We start from the raw sequence: 17,557 nt of genomic DNA, 5'->3' as shown, positions 1-17,557 counted from the left end.
TGCTTCTGAAGACTCACGAGCAGCGCAGTTATTCATGAAAATGATGATGTGTTTATTTATATAGCGCCGTAATCCAAAGCGCTTTACAGAGCACATATTTACACTCAATATCACCCAACCAAAATTGGTACTCATTTATGACCTCGAAAGGATGAAAAGCTGAGGTGGCCTTGCCGGGATTTGAAACTGCGACCTGCAGATCACGCTCGGATCGCAGCAGCGAGCGCTCAACCGACTGAGCCACCTCACCACCGTCTGACTATATGTCCATAGTAATCAAATGTTCCCAGTTACATTTAGCGAATTCTCTTGCGATGACCATGACAGGTAAAGCACATTCTAAATATTGTTCTTGGGATGGCATCGGAGGAAACCCAGGTTAATTTCTTATTAACTTGCAAAAGAAATGTGGGGGCCCTTCGGAAATGTTTGTTGAGGCCCCTTCTATCATGCATGAAAGTAAGATGTATTAATGAAGCGTACAGCTCGCTTTTAAAGCTTAGACATTTATATTTATTGAATTGGGTTAAGCAGGGTTGTCCAACTCCGGAACTCAAGGGCCTAAATCCTGACTCAGGATATCGGTCATTATTATTCATGAGAAAAAATGTGCATATATTTAGAATCATTGTATGCAAATGAATCTCATGAATATTGAGGAGTATCCCGAAAACCCGGCATGGATCCGGCCCTCGGGGACTGGAGTTGGATAACCCTGGACCGATAAAGTGTGCCTAAAAAGGTGGTTGTGTTTATTACAGTGTAAACCTGATGAATTAACTAGGAATTGGATTTCAAAATGTAATCTTGTGATTTGTCAGTGTGATTGTGTTGCACTGTATGTCATCATGATGTTGTATAGCCTATCCGAAATATACAGCAACAAACATAAAGTAACTATGTTAAAGATGATACAGGAGTGTTAAGAATCTGGGCTGTGAGGCCTCCGTGGTTTCTAAAGATGGAGGAGGTGGCTATTGAGGGCTGCCTTCAAAGCCATCCTCCTTAGGGTGAGAGCCAGGGCCATCCAGTGAAACCGTGTTAAGAGGGGTAGGGTCATCTTTTAGCAGGCAACTTTCCCATGGCTCTCCATAATGCTACGGCAATGTTTTCTCTCTGCTCTCCCTTTCACCTCTGCTCCTCACCTTAGCTAGACCGCCTGACCAAGCTCCACCACGCTCTCCATCTTCACTGACCCTCACGCGCCCCCCACCCCTTCTGTTTTCTGTCATTTCTCTCCCCTCCTCTGCGCTGCCCTTCTCGGCCCTCTCTTGCCTGGTCCACGGTACCCACTATGGTGGAGGGAGCAGTGTCCCCACTTTCCTAACTGCTGTGTCCCCACTTTTTTAACCTTTACCTGCTCCGTTCCTGACCCTGTTCTTTTTTTTAACATTGTTTCCCATGGAGACACCCCCATGACCACTACCTTTGTGCCCCACTTTTAAAAATAAACCCCTTCAATATGTGTGGTTTTCTCCCACCAGTCCCCACACTACATGCACTCACGCTGCTCCCTTTAGAAGCCTACAATAACCCCTATCCCCATAGAGCCACAGTAAGGGGCCCCTGATGGCGCAGCTACGTTAGAAGGGAATATTACTGGAATCGAGTCCAGAGCACAAGATATACGAGGCTCATGAGGCGGGTTTCCCGTTTTTTTCACAAAGTAAATCACTTCGTTGTCATTTACTTTGTGTATATTTCTTACAATTACTTCGAATGTTTGTAGGTATTTGTGGGTTAAGGGATTAAAGGGGGGCTGGGGAGGGGTTAGTGGTAGGAGTGTTGATGTGTCCTATGTGTAAATTACCTCGAATTGTACTTCAATTTCTTTTTTTTGGGGAGGGGGAAGGGTAGAATGAGCACCCCCTCCCCAAAAAAAAGAAATTGAAGTACAATTCGAGGTAATTTACACATAGGACACATCAACACGACCCGACCCTGAACCTTTCAAAGCCTTAACCCACCAGGGTCATACCAGATTACCTAAGAATAGATATCACCCACCCAGTCCCACTCCTGAAGATTAGGTTCTGACGCACCCACCAATCCAAACTATGCTCAATAGGATACAGTTTTATCAGCGCAACACCACCAAAGCGAAACGGCCCACGAGGAACCAGCAACATCCCAACCCACAGGTATACAACTCTAACGGAACCACAAGTACCTGAATCAAGATACAGACCCCACTAACCCAACCCTCAATCTTCTGCATACTTAAACCCACACAAAACCACACAACCATCTCTCTCCCAGCAATCTGCACGCACTTTACCACACCGCATCAATAACACATAAACTTCACCCACAGCACTCGAGGCCTTCGCCAGATCCGGTACTAGCACCAAAGCCCAGCACTCAGTGTATACCGAGCTGAAGCTGCCAACAGCACACCACTCCTCCCACTCTCCTTCTCCCCTCTTCTTGACTAACCCTACCCATCCTTCCTGTTTACAGATCCACCAGATCGCCTGGGGACCAATTCCGTTGGTGACGGTGCGCTATACAAGTACCGGTAACATAACATAACATAGTCAATTACAACGAAGCATTTATTTCCACAGTTGACATGAAATAGAACCATGAGACCGTATTGGACCACCAAGAAGGTTGGCCGGTAGCCAAAGTAGTATAGTGGAGAGCAGAAAATCCTGGCTTATAATGGAGCAAGTTTTTTGCCAGGCTAGGAGACCTGCCATCAGTCCATATGCGACACTCTACAGGGGGTAGGAATCCGTTGATATCTCTGCAGTAACTAAACAGAAGTTAGTTTGCAAAAAAAACGACCTTGAGTTAGCACTTGCACATAAGGTGTGCAGCAAAAAACTAATTTTGAATAAGTCCAAAACTCACACAGGACAGTGAGGAAAAGAGATTAGTAGGGAGGTCAGCCAGGGTGTTGGCAGGGTCTGAAGAGGGTGTCGAGGTGCGGAGGAATGAAGAAACCGCAAATTGACCCGGAACCTGAAATGCACCTTTGAAATGTTCTGCCACTATCAATGGTTCACCAGAAGATGCTGGAGCGGCATCCATCTAAAGGCTGGTGTATGGAAGTTGTCAGGCTAGACCGACACCGATCGGCATGCTGTATTAAGGATTATATTGGACATCTGAAAAAAAAACATCATTAGGGCTCTTCAGGCTTTCCATAATCCCCTCCTAAACGCCCTCAACAAACCGATGAAATAAATATGGAAACTGTGAGTGCATAAGGGGCACAGTTATGGTTACCCCAGTCTCTACCCCTGGCTTACACCCTTAATTGATGTTCTAAGACCATCTGTTTGCAGTATCTGCATTTAAGCAATTCTTCTATTATATCTTGCGTTTTTGTATGTTCTTGGTGCGACAAAAAACTCTCAAAGAGGCAAGTCGTTAAAAGGCAATAGATGGATGCTGTTTATAGCATCCCAAATTGGTCGTCATTGATTAAAGGAGACGTTCAAGTTCTTCCCAACTGACAGCAGCAATCATGCACATGGAGACTTTCCATGAATTAGCAACATGTGTAAATAAAAGCTACGGATGTCTGTGCAACGGAGAATGGGCTTGAACACCCCCACCACATAGTTCAGAAGACCATGACAAACTCCGCTCCCCCTGGCTCCAGATGACCCCACCACCAAGGAACAGCCTCTCCACGAGGGAAGGGGGAATTGCGATATACGTGAGAGAGCAAACCTGCCTAGTCTCTGGGTTTATCCCGGAGACTCCTGGTTTTTACACTCCTCTACAGGTCTTCCAGGGAAGAATGTGGAGTCTCTTGGATTTCCAGCCGTTTGAGCAACTTAGCCCACACCTCGATGTGATTGGCTACAAACAGAGAGCAATTACCCAATCACATGGAGGTGTGGGCGGAGAGAAAGTATTGAGTGAAATCCTGCTCATATTGATGCCATTGGACGTTGGGTTTGGGGAGGTTTGTAAACTAATGTCGGAGGGAGGGTGCACATGTTCTTGCCAGAAAGGGGGTGGGGCGTCAGTGACATCATTCCCTGGGTTTCTCTTCAACAAATGTAGGTAGGTCTGTGTGAGAGAGAGAGGGGAGAGAGAGAGAGCGACAGAGAGCAAAAACAGACCAACATTCGCAAAGAGAAAGAGCACACAAAGATACAGACACAGACAGCAAGACGAGACAGAGAGTCAAAGAGAGAGGGCACACGTGGCAGAGAGGGGTAAATAAACAGAGTACACAGAGCACACAAGTGCCCAGAGAGAGCGAGAAAGACATAGAGAAAAAAATAAAGGGGGTGCAGAGAGAGAGAGAGAATACAAACAGACAGCGCACTTAAAGAGGCACAGAACACAGAGACAGAGTGCACAAAGAGGATAGCACACAAAGGAGGGTCAGAAATGAGAGACGGAAACAAAGTTGTTTTCTCAACTTGTTTTCACATATTTATTAAAGATAAAAAGGGATGGGATGAATATCTGTTTTTCCCTATGCTAACCAGAAGGTTCCCACCTATCAAACTAAAAGCTGAAGAAGGATGACTTTGTGTCAAAATGTATCTGACCCTCCCACTGATACACACAATCAAAATGCAAAGGTAAATATGTCTATTTTCAATTTAATCAAAATGTGTAAAAGTTCAAAATTAGATTTCCCATAAAGCAATTCTTGTGACCAGGGTTTGAATCACTTCCCCTGAATCAATTCAGGAAGACATTTGAAAGAGCTCTGTTTCAACAATGTTCTATTCAGTTCAATGACAATCTCTTTCGTCCAACTCCTCTTTCAAATGTGTAAAGAAAACGTCTCTTTCAGAAAACACTTGTTCAAAACCAAAGCACCTGCTTCTTCCACTAAGTATTCTTTCCATGTTGCAAAAGTGATTACTTAAATTGATGTCACAACCATCCTTTTCATAGAATACTTTTGTCAGGACAATACAGCAAATGGCTCCTGTTACACAACAGTTTGTCAGAAGAATGAAGTATTGATAAGGCAAATATCTTCTTTCCACTGTACTCTTCATAGTAACAAGTCTGCCAGGAATGGTTTCAAATTCAAATACAACCCTTTATAACAACAAAGTGCTCTACTTGAAAACAACAGTTCTTTTCCTGGTTTACTCACATGCCAGCAATGGTTTTCAACCTCATACAACTATTACAACTATTAATGATTTATCTGCTTGTGGCAATATTTGTTCAACATTTCTCCCTATCAACATGTCATATCAGGAGAACGGTGCAATGTTTGCGAGTTTGTTTGCTTTTGGCAATGTGGGTTCCAGGTTTGCCCAAACTGATATGCCATGTAATGAGACTTGCACCCTTTCTACCATTCCTTCTCTTCTTTATAGTCTTTTGAATGGTGGCAATGTGGGTTCCAGGTTTCCCCGGACTGATTTCCCATTTTAGAAAAATTGCACTCTTTTTGCCCTTCTTTTCTACTTGGTCGGTGTTCACAATTGTCTCGGAACTGAAATTGTCCCTCACAGAGCGCCCTGGGGTTACCTCTCTCTCTAGCTTGACTCACCTACTTCTTGCAGCATCTCTGCATTGTTTCACAGTATTGTGGTGTGATTTTGATGCAGGCAGGACCTCAGTGCGCTATCAGGCCCTCTCTGATACACCAGCACCATTGATAGCTCTCCTGCAGCTGCTGTTGCTTATATGGCACTTCCCGGGAGCTCGCCAGGCTCCACCGGGTCTTCGGGTACTCCGGTCTGTCCGATTGGTCCTCTGTCACTCAGGAGCACTTCTCCCTTTTTGGCTGGGCTTCTTTCTCCACCTCAGCTTTCTTCCATGCTTCCACGTGCCGCTGAACACACTCCACAGCTACTCGCAACTTCTCCTTCAACTGCAGCCTCTGCCGTGGCCTTTAGTTCTGCTTCAGCTGCTCTGGCCGGCTTCTTCACCTGTGGCTTGGTTTTCTATTTAAATGTCCCGCTCAGCTGATTAGAACAGACACAACTAGACAGCACGGTTTGCTTGGCCTTACCATTGATCCTCATTGACTCTTCACTCCTCTTCCTCGTCCCAGTACCATAGGCATTATGGGCATTGAAATCCATAATGTTTTTAAGTTTCCCAAAGTTATTTTATTTTAACTGATGGATAGACAAAAGAGAAGATGTCATACAAACAGTATATGCAACAACATTGAGTTTATGATTTTTACCCAAGACATTGCAGTCACATTTCAGCCATATAGTCCCAAAGTGGAAAATGTATTCTGTAGAGGGGTTTCTCATATATTATCTTTGGGATTTAACATGAGTGGGTTTTGTGTAGTGGCAACATGCCATCTGGTATTTAGGGATCATAGGATCTTCATCCTCACAAAAGGACGAATACCACGTCTCTCCTAAGGTAGTCACCGCTTCTCCCTGAGAGCCATCTCCTCCCAAGTGATCCACTCTCATAATGCCAACCCAAGGGTCAGGTTCAGGTAGCGACTGCCTCTGCCAGGCCACATTGAAGGAGACTTTAGTCTGGGGATCAGTGATGACTCTGCAGTATTCATCACAGCACACAAATAGAGGGCAAGGAGAGACACAGTGGACGGAGAGACAGACTGTGAGACAAAGAGACAGGGCACACAGGGCACATGGAGTCAAAGAGAAAGATAAGACAGAGTGCACAGTGATAGAGAGATTGAGAAAACAGAGATACGGAGCACACAAAGTGCAGAGAGAGAGAGAGAGAGAGAGAGTATACTGAAAGTGTATAAGGCCAGCATTGGTGCTAGCATTTTGTATGGTTTGGAGATATTTACAGACAAGGAGACCTCATGGTTGGATACTTAGGAAGGGACATCGTGGTGACATACGTTGGGTCTACCTAATTGTACCCCTCTAGAAGCCATTCGTTGTGAATTGGGTATAATTGGAATTAGCACTTTAAAGAAAATAAGCAGCACAGAACTATTTGTAAAAATGTGTGCAGATGAAAATAACCAAACCCAATGTTTTGCAAATGTAAACATCTTATGCATGAGCCTTGCCCCACGAGGGGCCTGAAATACTGGCGAATGGAGGTATATACGTTTGGGGAGCAGATTGGTTGTAATCTGAGATCTATCAAAACATTGGTATATCAATTATAGATATCTAAGAAAAAGCTGTTGTATGGGCTACAGATAATCATTTTAGACAATTGACTGCTAGATCCTCATTTAAGAGATATGTATTTCAGGCATTTCATATTAATGCTCCATTTAAATATTTAAAAATGGTCAGAGACGAAAAACAAGAGGTTTTATGCTGCGAAAATGATTGGGATTATTACCCACCATGTCAAGATTAGAAGCGTGGACGAGCATTCCCTATGCTGAGAGAATTTGTTAATTGCGCAATTCGGAAGTGGAGACTGCAAGACACCTATTAACGCAGTGTAGTACGACTATTCATATTATAACTAAGGGATACCGTTCTATACGATTTCCCCTAGATAATATACATACTGACCAGACATGGGCTTTTATTTACTCCGGTACCATTTTAGTATTGAACTATACAACACATTCCGTATGGTTGGAAAGTGAGACTTTTTTTAAACTTCTTAGGAAATAGAACCTTTTTAGCTAGTTTTAAATCTGAATATTTATTGTAATGAAATGTGAACACGAAACGGATTTGATTTGTGTTGTATGTCTTGAGAACTGTATGAATTTTGTATATGTTATTTATTAACAGTGTTAAACGTTTTCTGTAACTAAGATACTTTAAATCCAATTCAACTAAAAATAAAATGATTTATATTCTCTAATATGAGTTGTAGACCAAAACATTTGCAGAGCCAAAGGTTGCCGAGCCCTGGACTTTCTGCCTCTGTGTTGCTGTATTACTGACACCTGTCAATCAAATCTCCCAGGATAACAGGGACACCCATCTTCCTGCACTTGCAATGGACATAGCCAATCGTATTGCACCCATGCTCGCCACATACCCCAGCAGTAAGTTGGTAACAGATACTGGAAAGTGACAGATCAATATGCATTGGCTATGTTACGCAGGCTGCACATGCTATGCTATGTCAGTGCACATGTTACCAAACTATCCACTTGTTTGATCGATATATACCAGTCTGTAGTGCTTGCATGCAGTGCCGTTCGTTGCATAATGTTTGTCTACGGTCCTCTGACACCCACAACCCTGCAATACTCACATCCAGTCTAATGAAAGAGCTACAAGTCAATATCAATGGCTTTGGAAATTGCTCGTTAACACTAAGAGCTACAAAGCGATCGTTCTTGGGAGTCATGGGCGTTGGGTTCTAAAGATGGACCAGAGACATCTGGAAGGCTGACCTTGAAGGACCAAACTAGTGTGGTTTCCTGTAGCTGACTTTTGCACCACTTTGCTCCATAAGCTTAATGTGTTCATGCCTGAGCGCTGATTGGCTGGGAACTAACACGTTGCTTGCAGGGCTGGAGTAGTGGTTTGCTCGTTTCATGGCACAGAACACAATGGCTTCATAATTCTGAGTAGTTTAGAGTTTGTCCTGAATGCTCTCTAAAAATTAGGAAAATTCCATTACAATATTGCCGAATATTGCTTAATATGATAGGCCTACACATGTGCACAAAAAACCAGCTTCGACCTTCACTGCCACAGGCAGAAAGTGAAGGAGATAGCTTGGAATTCTGTTGCAAGAGCGCCCGGAATTATCTAATGTTAAAATGCTTTCATGCTGCGTCAAATCACCACCGTAGTAGTATCAGAGGGATTATTCTGCAACAGAGAATATGTCTCCTAATCCTACTACTGACAGCTTCCTATCCAAGTGGCCGTGTATCCAATATCCTCCCCATTCCTACATGACGTGAGATGGAAGGTATGGTCCTCCAAACAGCTACACAAAGTTTATTTGCTATAGCCTTCCAGGATATGAGTGATTTAAGCACAGAAGGCTGAAGAGGTTTCATGATGGCTCCAAAGCACGCTAGAACATCAGAGGGTTGTTGGAAGAAGAGAGGTATAGGTCAGGGCACACTTGTGTTGCTAAAAACGGAGTGTCCCTCAAATACAACTGACATAAGTTCTGTTATATTTCATGGAACCTCTAGCATTAAATTGCATAAAGGCACAGTTGATGTGCAGCAGTTGGGTGGGTTGGCACCCGAAAGGGTCTGGCAAACAGAAAGGTTGGCAACCCTTCCTGAAGGAAAAGTTTGAAGGTTTTGCTTCTTATGTGGCCGGGGAGCAACATCACATGACATTTGAAATATCAGTGACTTTGCAGGAAATAAACATCACAATGGGTATGCACATGGACACACACACATACACCAACACACGCACACAGGCGCACACACACACAAAATGGGCACATAAGCACAGACACACGCACACATGGACATACTCGTGCACGTACAAACTCATAAACACACCAAAACGTGTATTCGATTAAATAATGCCTGATTTTAAGTGGACTGTAGTTAGACTGTCTATTGCAGCAGGGTTGCATCAAAATAGGAGTAGTGATGGCTAACTCTACCTCTACCCAAATGACTCCCAAAACTGATTTGCCTGAGTAGGGTTGTGTAGCCTGACAAATATATGGCTTCTGGGATGTATCAACCCACTCATCCAAGCCCTGCAACATCACTGTGCATTGCTGGCAGCAGAAACATCATAATGGCCACTGGAAAGCATGCTGCTCGCTAGAAATCACCAGAAATGGTGCAGTGAAAACCTGAAAAATAGGCCACCATCCACTTTTGCCTATTTTAGTGAGAACAGGAGATCACTACCAAAAAACACCATTGGGCTACCCACAAAGTAGCCTGAAATCACTTGGAAATAGCAATGCTGATTGAAAAAGAAACACAGAGCTGTTTGAAAATCCGTTTTCTTGATTGTCAAAAATTGCTAAAATCATGGCTCACAAATCACCTAAAATATCCAACCTCTTTGTTGGGTGTTCCACATTATTCTACTGCAAAAGTCCACATCAATACAATATCAGCAAAAATCATATATTCTCAGAACAAAATCCTATTTTTTGAACATACTTGATGGAAAGACAGCTGTCAAAATGGGTGTAGTACCGTTGCTCACCTCTACCAGAAAGCCGGCGTTTTAAAACCATTTTTGTAAAGTTCAACAATTGAACCCAAACTATGCCAAAAGAAGAGAATTCCATCAAAATGCCACATAAGAGAGCCACTCAGTGATTTCATGTTGAAAAAGACTTGATTTAAAGATATGTTGCTTATTTTAAGTTTATAAATGTTATTGTTTTCACAAGGAAGTATGTTACAATTGATCAGAAAGTAACCTGATGCAGTTAAAACTCCAAAAGGCTTGCTTCCCCTGAGAACCCTTCACACCTTTTCCCTGGACAAAGGAAGCTTCCCCTGCCCTTGGCCAAGAGATTGACAGGCTGGTGTGAACAGGAACTAGCAGAGACACCCTGGCTAGTTGCTCTCAGTCAAGACAATGGATTCTTTGGGATGAATAGGGAATGCTAATTTCGGGTGTGATTGACCACAAACTGCTGGCAGGAAACAAGACATGTGACCCTCTGAGTCAGCCCAGCTCTAGGATGCGGACCAGACTGAGATGTGAATTGAATTGAAAGCAAATGTATGTTTTATAAAAATGCTTATAACAAATTGTACCGAGCTGACAAACATGTAAAACTTTGAGATTGTTGAAATGAAAAATTCCCTCACAATTTAAGACTAAACTGGACTCTGTGTGATGTTCTGAAACTAAACCCCAGAATTTATTCATATTGTAGATACTGTGTTTATGCTAGAAACATAAGAAATTACAGTAATATGCTCAGAGAGGTTATGCATGCATGTATCAAATTTGGTGCAGAATGAATATTGAGAAACCCTCCAAAAGTGCGGAAAAGTTGTAATTTCTGAACTGAAGCTCGTAGATACATGAGAGTTGAACAGAAATGGACCTTAATTAATCTGTCATGAGATGTATGTAGTATTAACAAGTTGTGTATATTGTACATATGTGTTTGAAGAAAAATAAGATATACTGTACAGAGACACAGATGAGTGTTTTTCCCTAAACCATAAACACGACACGCTGATCCTTTCTCCAATCAGGGGACAGGGAATCCTCTAGCCTATCAAATCTTTAGAGGGTTGGAAATAGAGAATCAGCCTCCCCACCCACTTTGGAAATACATAAATAAGGACTGCTAGGACAGATAGGACACACTCACTTCCCACTACTCAACTGATTTCTTGGTGAAGCACCCTGCAAGAAGATCCAGACAGATCCAGACAGATCCAGACAATATCCAGGCCAAGACTCTAGAACCAAACTCTAGAGCCCTGAAGCAGAGAGGCCTAATCCAAAAGCTGAACCCTTCTTGGCAGGCCTTCAGAATCTTTTGAAACCTGATTCTAACCCCTAAACTTCTACAGGGCCTAACTAAACCATACAACAGCCGTGCTGTGCTTTTTTGCTATTCTAACTTATAATCCTGTGCTGGAACCAAGCTCCAGACCCAGAAAGCAGAGCTGTCTGCAGAACCCGTCAGATCCAGTACAAGAGGCCGTGCAGTGCTGAGCGCAGACCAGAGTGCCTGATCGTGTCCGGTGGCAAGTGAAGCCAAACTCTTGACCAGATCCTGACGGGGCCCCTTCCATTCCCAAGCCTAGGAGTGAGTATCTAGTCTAGAAATGTGCATAGTCATCTCTTAGTCTAAAGTAATCTTATTCCAACCATTCCACTTATCCAGAACTGCATTATAGAATCTTGTGTCCATCCTGTTGATTCCAAATCTGTAAGCGCAATCTGTCATTTTGAAATCTTGACTTTATTTCTGAAAATCAACCTTCAAAAAAACCTCCATAACCTTTGAACCGAAATGTAACTGTCATTTTGAAGCTCAGATCCTAAGCTTTCCAATGAACCTAAAACGACATTCATTATAGTTTTTCCGTTATCGCGTTTCAGCACACGGAAAAATTGCAGCGAATTGCAATTTAGCTCCATTTCACCACTTGTCAAAATAGCTGTTTCTTGTTTTCAACTGCTGAAATTCGTTTCCAATCTAACAATCCTTCATGAATCATTGCTAGTGTTGACCTGTACAAATCCAAAGTAATTCTCACTAGTGCTGAATCTCCTTTAGTGAACTAAAATCATTTTGGCATATCTTCCCATTCATTGCTATCCCATTGAAAAGTATTTCTGCCTGTTTTAAAATCATACCTGTTTTCTCTAAGCTTGCTGGGTGAAAGTGGGATTGAACTGCATTATTGATTCATATTCCTGAAACCTGTGTGCCCTCATTTCCACCTCTTCAGATTGCATAGTGGGGGGAGTGAGTAATAACAGGGGAAAAAGTGATCAGATTGTCTTTTGATTGAAACCATATCTAGTTTATTTCTGTGCTGCATTATTTCCCATCCTTACATTTCCTTGAAACATACAAAGTATTCTCTGCTACCTTATCCTTTCTATTCCTACTCCTAAGTGATTAAATAGATTGTTCATATTGTGATATTACCCATTACTGATTACTGTTCATATTTATAAGTGTGCTATTCAGATATTATTCCATTCATAAAAGTGATATATATATATATATATATATATAGTTCAATTCTTCAAATAAACCTTTTAACTTGCAAAACAAACCTACTTCTTGGCTCAGTGAGGTCGGGGAGATCCAAAGAGAGGGGCAATATATAAGGGTTCATCAACCAGATTTAAAGAACTTTGACATACAAATATATAATAAGGGCTTCCATTGGGCATCCCATACTAAGCATTGACTTGGTTGGAGCGCTGGATTGAAATCACATACAGGCTGCACCCAACAAACTTGGGTCATGAATGAATGTGTGTGTTGTGTACAGCCACCCAACAATCACCTTAACTTGAGCCTCCCCTCAGTTTGTTTCAATGTTGCTGCACACCGTCGACTAATCAAATATTCATCCAAGCGTAATCACTGAAAAATTGGACTTAAGCATACATTTTTCCGATCCTATAAAATGTAGAACGGGTTAGGCTTCTCCCATGAAATAGACATTTTTTTTTGTTAAAACACATAGCACAGGTATAGAGAAGTGCGTGAAGACAATGATAAACAGCGTGAGGGTCTATTGAGGCCATGCTTTCTCCTTGCTCCCCTGGTGGAACCCACATGAACTTAGGAACCAGCAGTCAGGGCTTCTGTAGCTCAGCCATATCTCCACTCAGCGGCAAATATTCAGATCTGCTCCTAGCTGGGCCTGTAAACCAGAAGAATTAATTGCCCGATGACCTGCTCATACGACAGCGAACAAGGGAGCGCAGAAGGTGAACCTGCCACTATCCAGTCTAGTGGAGTCTGAGCTACACAAAGCCAACCACTAGCAGATTGGGGAATTTTTTACTTTCACCTGTTAAGATGCTGTGTCTTAGGCTTTTCGATTTCTGGGTCAGTCCCAAAAAAACAATTAACAGTATGCTTGAGGGAGTGCCAAAATGGAAGCAACAGCAAATCCATCACCTCGCAGGGTTCCGCGTGGATGTAGGCCAATGTTAATCTTCTGGGAGGCACTGCAGGGGGCTACACGTGTCTGATGACTTATGCCTATCTTGGCAGATTTACCCAATGTGTGGCCAGCACCTGATCACCTGGAGGCTGGTAGTGAGCACACTCTCCACCCCGAACTCCTGTAAAATGCACAGCAGACACTTACACATCCTGCATAGTGGTGACTCCTCAGGAACATCATAGGAGAAGTGATTCGCCTATGATTTTGCAGAAGAGTCACCACTATATAGAATGCATTTCACCACCAACTAACAGGACATCGCAGAAAGGCCATTATATTCTCTTTTACCCCAATTCTTGTCGATTATGTTGTTTTGAAAATCTTCAATAAATACTTGAGGGTGCAGATTGATAACTCATAGTGGTTGATAACCGGAGCAAAACAAACAGCTACTACCAAAACCATCAAAAGCTAACGGCCTACTTACTTTTGAAATACCCGGACATACATTGATAAAATCACAGCACTTTCAGTTTATATGGTCTGCAGAGGTTACCTGTGGTAACATTAGGGGAGCAAACGCTAAGCTACCGAGTTACCCAGCAGTTGGGTTCTATGTTAGGATGTTGTCCTATGTTTCCTAAAAATGATAACAATATGGCACATGTCAGAAAACTCGTCACTAAATGAGCTGTCCTTATAAAAACGAGTCCACACACTGGGCTGAACATCAAACTTCAGTTTATCCCTCATTCTGGTTGCCACAGTGTGGCCGCTGCCCAGAGCCCAACGACATAGTGAGCAATCTTTCATGCTCTTTGTGTTGTCACAAAATCGTCTCGACACATGCCTGAGGTCTCACAAAACCATCAGTGCATGTGCGAGAGGCGGATCAGTGATTCATTGAACACAGGCATTAAATCTGGTGTCAGTTCTGGTGAGCACACATGAGGCGAGCACAGCAGAGATCAGCCATGGCTGCGCTCACTGTTGCAGTGATGGCCGACATCATAGCAATGACTGCACAGTCATTTTCACAGATTGCACCTAACCTTAACGGTACGGAGACGGTCATTAAAAATGATCTCATTCCACATATTCCATGATTGTCAGAATGGACTACCCACTTGGGGATTTTCTTTTAAAAGTACCTTCTGCAGTACGTGTGAAGTAATATCTCCTGGGAGCAGGATTGTCCATTCAGAAAGGAAAAACGCAATACAATTATTCAGCATTGAGCCCTGATTGGATCATCCCTCTGCCTAATCATAACAGCTGCTGAAAACAAATGATCTATTATATATGGAGCAAAACAAGTTGTTTGTATCTAGTTATTCGACTGAACATAATACAAAGTATTTGTAGACACTCCCAGTTGTTTCTGTATAAGGGAGTGGGGAACAGTTAAAGGGATATTCTCAGTACCAAATGCATAGGTAGCAGTAGGTGGTAGCTATGGATTACAATCCCGATGGATGTACAGACGAGTGGGGAACAGTTAAAGGGATATTCTCAGTACCAAATGCATAGGTAGCAGTAGGTGGTAGCTATGGATTACAATCCCGATGGATGTACAGACTGACGCACAGACCACAATTTACAGTACTGTGCTACTGTTCAAAAATGCCAGCCCAAGCGCTAGCTACTCACACCCTGTACAGCACTCCTTAGCTCTAAGCTCCCTTTCATATGATATATCGTTTTTAATTTACAAGGCCTTCACAGGTCATGATTTATAAATTCTCTGTTAGGCTATGGGAATTTGGAAACCTGTCCAGAGACCCAGTTATTGACTATCCCTCTGTGCATACTACTTGCATTCAATTGGTTATGGTTATTAGACACTGCATGCAATGCACAGGAACATGTTTTTTCTGCACTGAATCAGATCTATTGTGGGTTTGAATATAGTGAGAAAATAAGGTGCATTGCAATCTAGAATACTAAAGTATTCTAGTTGGAATCAGTTCCCTTTAGTTTCGCCCCTTCCATGGAGTTAGCAGAGAAATTAGTATTAGGACCATATATATCTAATTGAATTGAGGATTCATATACTTACTTTTAGATAATTATTTTAAGGCACAGAACTGGGACTGATCCTGACATTAGCCAGGTAATCTGCACAGTCAGCTAGGCCCCTCTGCTCTCTGTTGTAACTGCATCTGAGAATAAGGTTTGCCTGACATAAAATCTACTTCAGGCTTCCTCATGGACAAGTCCCATGCAATCTCTCATCCCTCAAGCTCAAGATGCCATCCCAACTAAGTTCCACAGTCTGCAAATTTCAAAATCCCATAGCGCTCTTCTTACCTCACGTGGGTTAGAATTGAAATAGGCTCACATTTTCCCACACTATATCATTTTTAAATCACAATTTTTGATTGGTGAAGTTTTCCCATTGGCTAGTTGAACAGATTACCAGTGCGAGATAACACCCCTCCTAATTTCATAGCTTGATCTTTTTCTGTATGTGTGATCAGAGTGTATTCTGATTTCCCCTTCAGTGACATATGCATTTTTAGATTCCTAAAATCAAGGCAAATTCATATATATCTATCATGAATTTGTGTCATGAAATTTGGTGAAATTATTAATATTCAAATAATGTATCAATTAACAATACATAATCATATATTTGTATCCTTTTGTAGGGGAGATTTTCACGATGTTAGTACAGTTGTCCTTTTCAAAAACACCTATGCATTGTAAATATATAGCCAACATAGTTTTTATGCAACAAATAATGCAATTTCAATGATCAGGTGTATTCCTGTTGAACTCTGCATGTACGGCCTAGTTTTAGTTAATTATTAATATGAGTGACTGCCAGGTCCTTTTGTGAAGCCTTCCATTAGATCAAAGATGGTGAATTTCATCGGCAGGCAGAGTTCAGAGTTGACATTTTAAGTGAATTAGTTATATTTGAAGCTCTCATTGTAAAATCAAGAGCTGCCTACCATTTGTGTCAGCTTTTATGACCACTTTATTGGCTCTACTGAAATATATTTCAATGCATTTGTGGGAATATTTGCTAAAAATAAGCCAATGAGGTGGTTGCTTCCCATTAATCAAATGCTTTGAGCATGGGATTGCTGCATAGTACGGACACTAAATTATTTCTTTGATAAAAGATATGCAGCTCTGTTTTTCTCCAGATGGACGAGCAAATCCCCTGGTGCTCTGAACCATCCCCTTTTCTCATGCTTCCAATGCAAGTAAAAATTATGTTTACATTGTATCACACATGCTGTCATGAGTTTGGCAACAGCGAGTGTAATGACAGCAGTATGTCCACTAAGAAGGTTGAATCGATTTTGGTAGACCTTAATAATTAAATTCTTCTGAGTATGTACAGATGGGTGAGGGATTTGATGATAGAAATTAATCATATTAAGGTAAAGGTTAATGGTTTGACAACCCACCCTCTATCACCAACCATGTAAATCTACGTATAAATCTGGTGTTGGAAAGCTCAATCTGAACACTGTCCCTATATGTCTAGGCTGTCCACAGCATGCATGTGTTGTCAAGAAGAAAGAGCCCAATGATAAAGGGGAAACCACAAATTTAATTACAGTCAGAATGCTGTTTCTAGAGGACCGGTGGGGAAGAACAATTGGAGGGCATATGCCCGACTATCGAGTCACCCCCTTGACAGGCCTTATGCGCTTCCGCTATTTAGCTCCACTGCCACTGACAGCAGAAACATTAATAAATTGTGCCCAGTTGGGGGTGAGCTTGGTCCCTCTGTAATTATGATTAATGTTCCCAGATTATCCCCCCGTTCCTTTGAGGACAATGAATCGCTCAATGATAAATGCATAGATTGGGTATACCAATCTAAACCATGCCTCTCTATAATCAGAAAAAATATCATGCACTGTGTTGGGGGAGTCATTCCAGATACTGATGTAGACTGTATTCAGGTCTTCTTTGTATCCTGGTCTTTGATGGTATATCTGGTATTCAGTATTGATTGTAGGGCCTATCCCTCCAGCCCCACCAAGCTTCTATTGAGATTATCTGACACCTTTTTCAGGGCTGCAACAGCTCTTGAGTTACCAGTTAACCAAAAGGAATTTAGCCCTGCGCTATTCTGGGCCACAATGTGAGACTCTCAGGGGAAGGTTAACT

This window comes from Ambystoma mexicanum, chromosome 13 (assembly GCF_040938575.1).
Source record: "Ambystoma mexicanum isolate Mex_15411 chromosome 13, UKY_AmexF1_1, whole genome shotgun sequence".
In the NCBI taxonomy this organism is placed as follows: domain Eukaryota; kingdom Metazoa; phylum Chordata; class Amphibia; order Caudata; family Ambystomatidae; genus Ambystoma; species Ambystoma mexicanum.
This window is presented reverse-complemented; position numbering follows the sequence as displayed.